Raw genomic sequence first — 5,610 nt, forward strand, 5'->3', positions numbered from 1 at the left:
GGGATGAACCTGAAACCCAGGTATGTGCTCTTGACCAGGAATAGAACCGGTAACCGTTCAGTGCACAGGCTGATGCTCTAACCATTGAGCCAGTGGCCACAGCACCAGTTTATATTTTAAGTGTCCTTGGCTTTGATTTTAAAATTCTGTGCAAAAGGGTTGAACCTTGGGGGTCGGACTCAGCTGCGGAAGTGGTGCTGTCTCGAGATCCCCTTCCGCTCGGAGGCGCCGCTGCCGGGGCGTGGTGCGGACTCGGCTGGGGCCGAAGAGCCGGGCTGGTGGCTGACGTGCAGCAGCTCTGCCGCTGAGCCCCACCCTCCCTGCCTGGAGGAGGGGGCCCACAAGGATGAACAAACTGCCCAGGGATTTGTCCTGTGACTTGGAGCGCAGCCTGCAGGCCATAGCCTCCCTCAGCTCATCTCTGTCCCACAAGCAGAGCCTCTCCTCGCACTTTCTCCTGCCACCCCCAGAGAAGCGCCAGGCCATCTCTGATGTCCGCCGCACCTTCTGTCTCTTTGTCACCTTCGACTTGCTCTTCATCTCCCTGCTCTGGATCATCGAGCTGAACACCGACACAGGTATTCGGAAGAACCTGGAGCAGGAGATCATCCACTACAACTTTAAAACTTCCTTCTTTGACATGTTTGTCCTGGCCTTCTTCCGCTTCTCCGGACTGCTGCTGGGCTACGCGGTGCTGCGGCTCCGGCACTGGTGGGTGATTGCGGTTACCACGCTGGTGTGCAGTGCCTTCCTCATTGTCAAGGTCATCCTCTCTGAGCTGCTCCCCAAAGGGGCGTTCGGCTACCTGCTCCCCATCGCGTCCTTTGTCTTTGCCTGGTTGGAGACCTGGTTCCTTGACTTCAAGGTCCTTCCCCAGGAGGCTGAGGAGGAGCGATGGTACCTTGCTGCCCCGGCCGCTGTCGCCCAAGGACCCCTACTCTTCTCCGGAGCTCTCTCCGAGTGCCAGTTCTATTCGCCCCCAGAATCCTTTGCAGGGTCTGACAATGAATCAGATGAAGAAGCCGTCGGGAAGAGAAGCTTCTCCGCCCAGGATTGGGAGTGCATCCACCAGGGGAAGGAGGCCATGGCTGTGGTGGACCAGATCTTGGCCCAGGAGGAGAACTGGAAGTTCGAGAAGAATAATGAATACGGGGACACTGTGTACACCCTCGAGGTTCCCTTTCATGGCAAGACGTTCATCCTGAAGACCTTCCTGCCCTGCCCTGCGGAGCTGGTGTACCAGGAGGTGATCCTGCAGCCCGAGAGGATGGTGCTGTGGAACAAGACGGTGACCACCTGCCAGATCCTGCATCGGGTGGAAGACAGCACCCTCATTTCCTATGACGTGTCCGCGGGGGCCGCGGGCGGGGTGGTCTCCCCTAGGGACTTTGTGAATGTCCGACGCATAGAGCAGCGCAGAGACAAATACCTGTCTTCAGGCATCGCCACCACCCACTGCGCCAAGCCCCCCACCCACAACTACGTCAGGGGCGAGAATGGTCCTGGGGGCTTCATCGTGCTCAAGTCGGATAGCAACCCCCACGTCTGCACCTTCATCTGGATCCTTAACACAGATCTCAAGGGCCGCCTGCCCCGGTACCTCATCCACCAGAGCCTCGCAGGCACCATGTTTGAATTTGCCTTTCACCTGAGGCAGCACATCCGAGAGCTGGGGACCCGGGCTTAACGGGGCCCCCTCGCCACCCTGCGGGCCAGGGTTCGGTGGCTACAGCCTCCAGAGCCAGAGAGGGGGCCGGGGGGCTGCCCACCGAGGACCTGGCCTCAGGAGGGTGAGGCAGTTCCCTCCCATGGCACCCCCTGACCCCAAGCTGCTAGGCTTCGCTGTGCCTGAGCCACGGCCGGGAGCAGGGTGTGGGGTCAGCACCTAGTCTCCGGGCTCTGCCACCGGGGCAAGTGGAGTCTGTCCTGCCGATGTTTACATGGCGCCCCCGCCCAGTCCAGGTCAGGGTCTGGAGGGGAGCCTCAGACTTGGTGGGTGAGGGCCAGGGCCCTGGGCAGGATGGAGCCAGAGCGGCCTTGTCACCGGGTTCCGGTGCTGGAGCCCCTTCATCTGCCTGCTCTCATCACGGTTTGGGGATTGTTTAAAGGTCTGGGACCTTTTTCCACATGTACTTGTGGGGGACTGGGAGGCAGGTGGGGATGGTGGATGCTGTCAGTGAACCCCTGCCTCTCCCAGGGTCTCTCCCTCTGCCCAGGGCCTCCTTGGGGATCTTTGTATTTTGAGCCAATTAAAGATATGAACTCACAGGCCGGTTGAGTGTCAACCTATGAACCAGGAGGTCACGGTTCAATTCCCATCAGGGCACATGCCCTGGTTGCGAGCTCAGTCCCCAGTGTGGGGCGTGCTTGAGGCAGCCAATCAGTGATTCTCTCTCATCATTGATGTTTCAATCTCTCTCTCCTCCCTTTCTCTCTGAAATCAATAAAAATATATATTTACAAAAAAAAAGGGTTGAACCTTCTCTTTTTCCCCCTGACATGCAGCATTTGCCTCACCGAATGGCTTAGCATCTGGTAAAGCCATGTGCTTTCATGGCATGGCTCTTTCCCCCAGAGCTGCTAAAATAAACTAAAACGGCCTTTTCCTAGAAGGAAGCTGACTACTTTGGATCTTGGGCCTAGCGTTCGGCAGGCCCAATGGTATTTTATCCCTGTGAAGAAGTAGCAGTAGTATCGCCCTCTTGTGATGGAAGTAACCTGAGATGGAAGGCTTAAGAATTTAATTGGGATATTAGAAAAAGCCCTGGACGGGAGTCTATGGGAGACCACCAGTCATTCCATGTTCTCTAACATGGTACCCATCTCCTGAGCATCCCACTTACATGTAATGAGGGCCTTGAAACTCCAAATTCCCAAGGTGCAAACCAGTCTTACTGTTGCAATAAAAACGAAATTTGCCACGCTCCTGATAAGTCTAATGCACTGGGCTAAGAGATTTATCCATGGATCTTATGTATCCCTCATAACAATGCTATAAGGTACTTGAGGGGAGCCGGCACGGCCATGGCATACTCATGCCAGCGAAGCCTGGTTCAGTGGCCCTGAGTGGGGGCGATGAAAGGCTTAGAAAAGACAGACAAGAGGATGAAAGCTGGGTCTCGGTGAGACACTGCCCCTCTGATGGACAGCGCCAGCGCCCACAAGCCGTGTCTTTATTTTATAGCTGATGCCACGGGACAAAGTAGGGGCGTGATCAAGATGTTTACAACATTCTCGTGGGTTTCAACCCTACTCAACTACATGCACCTGAACTCTATCACACAGGCACGTGGGGCCACGTGTTTGGACCATAGGTTCAAGCTTACAACTATAGCTGTTGGCTATAATCAAGCTGGACTTGCACGTGGCCACGAGAGGACTGTGCCCTCTCATCAGTCCGAGGCTTGAACCTGTCCAAACACTGTAGCCGCTCCCCATAATCCCCATTTGACAAATGATGAAACTGAGACTCAGGTCGGGTAAGGAGCTAATATAAAAAACAACAACTAGAGGTGGATGAGTCTTTACTTAATCCAGGCAGTCAAAGTACAAGTGCCTGATTCTAACCTCTGTGTTACCCTGAGCATAATTACATACAGCCCCTCACAAGGCAACAGACAGAAAGGGATCCCGCGAATGCTTACATGGACAACCCCTTTGAGACTTACAGCATGATGTGTATCTATATTCTTTTTAAGGCTAAGGTGTTCTTATAAGAAAAAATAAAGGTTAATTATTAGCTATAGGTTAGCTAGTGAGGATAAGCATGCAGAAGCTGATATAGGGTTAATGTCTAGGAAAAACTCCGAGCCAGGCCTGATTTTCATGCTCCATTTCCTGTAGCAGACCAGAATTCTACCATCAGAATCTCTGGAAACAGAAAGAATAAATAGAAAATACATTAAAAGGACTGGGACCTACGGTCAGGTTGAAACGGCCCCCGTGAGGTAGGGACGACCCCGGTGAGGTTGAAACGGCCCCCGTGAGGTAGGGACGACCCCGGTGAGGTCGAAACGGCCCCGGTGTGGTAGGGACAACCCCGGTCAGGTTGAATCGGCCCCGGTGTGGTAGGGACGACCCCGGTGAGGTCGAAACGGCCCCGGTGTGGTAGGGACAACCCCGGTCAGGTTGAAACAGCCCCGGTGTGGTAGGGACGACCCCGGTGAGGTTGAAACGGCCCCCGTGAGGTAGGGACGACCCTGGAGAGGTTGAAACGGCCCCCGTGAGGTAGGGACGACCCTGGTCAGGTCGAAACGACCCCGGTGTGGTAGGGACAACCCCGGTCAGGTTGAAACGGCCCCCGTGAGGTAGGGACGACCCCGGTGAGGTTGAAACGGCCCCCATGAGGTAGGGACGACCCTGGTCAGGTCGAAACGGCCCCGGTGTGGTAGGGACGACCCCGGTGAGGTTGAAACAGCCCCCGTGAGGTAGGGACGACCCCAGTCAGGTCGAAACGGCCCCGGTGTGGTAGGGACGACCCCGGTGAGGTTGAAACGGCCCCCGTGAGGTAGGGACGACCCTGGTCAGGTCGAAACGGCCCCGGTGTGGTAGGGACGACCCCGGTCAGGTTGAAACGGCCCCTCGTGAGGTAGGGACGACCCCGGTCAGGTCGAAACGGCCCCGGTGTGGTAGGGACGACCCCGGTGAGGGTTGAAACAGCCCCCGTGAGGTAGGGACGACCCCGGTCAGGTCGAAACGGCCCCGGTGTGGTAGGGGACGACCCCGGTGAGGTTGAAACAGCTCTCCGTGAGGTAGGGACGACCCCAGTCAGGTCGAAACGGGCCCCGATGTGGTTAGGGGACGACCCCCGGTGGGGTTGAAACGGGCCCCCGTGAGGTAGGGACGACCCCGGGTCAGGTTCGAAAACGGCCCCCGGTGTGGTAGGGACGACCCCCGGTTCAGGTTTGAAACGGCCCCCTGTGAGGTAGGGACGACCCCCAGTCAGGTCGAAACGGCCCCAGTGTGGTAGGGACAACCCCAGTCAGGTTGAAACAGCCCCGGTGTGGTAGGGACAACCCCGGTGAGGTTGAAACGGCCCCCGTGAGGTAGGGACGACCCTGGTCAGGTCGAAACGGCCCCGGTGTGGTAGGGACAACCCCGGTCAGGTTGAAACGGCCCCCGTGAGGTAGGGACGACCCTGGTCAGGTCGAAACGGCCCCGGTGTGGTAGGGACAACCCCAGTCAGGTTGAAACAGCCCCGGTGTGGTAGGGACAACCCCGGTGAGGTTGAAACGGCCCCCGTGAGGTAGGGACGACCCCGGAGAGGTTGAAACGGCCCCCGTGAGGTAGGGACGACCCTGGTCAGGTCGAAACGGCCCCGGTGTGGTAGGGACAACCCCGGTCAGGTTGAAACGGCCCCCGTGAGGTAGGGACGACCCTGGTCAGGTCGAAACGGCCCCGGTTGTAGGGACAACCCCAGTCAGGTTGAAACGGCCCCCGTGAGGTAGGGACGACCCTGGTCAGGTCGAAACGGCCCTGGTGTGGTAGGGACGACCCCGGTGAGGTTGAAACAGCCCCCGTGAGGTAGGGACGACCCCAGTCAGGTCGAAACGGCCCCGGTGTGGTAGGGACGACCCCGGTGAGGTTGAAACAGCCCCGGTGTGGTAGGGA

General features: G+C 57.6%; 1 pseudogene; it reads left to right on the plus strand.

Moving 5' to 3' along the window:
• The first annotated feature begins 346 nt into the window (after positions 1 to 346).
• On the plus strand, positions 347 to 1,775 carry LOC102416864 (annotated as a pseudogene).
• Positions 1,776 to 5,610: the final 3,835 nt, after the last annotated feature.

The sequence above is a fragment of the Myotis lucifugus genome, unplaced genomic scaffold (genome assembly GCF_000147115.1).
Source record: "Myotis lucifugus unplaced genomic scaffold, Myoluc2.0 scaffold_2751, whole genome shotgun sequence".
NCBI classification, from domain to species: Eukaryota; Metazoa; Chordata; class Mammalia; order Chiroptera; family Vespertilionidae; genus Myotis; species Myotis lucifugus.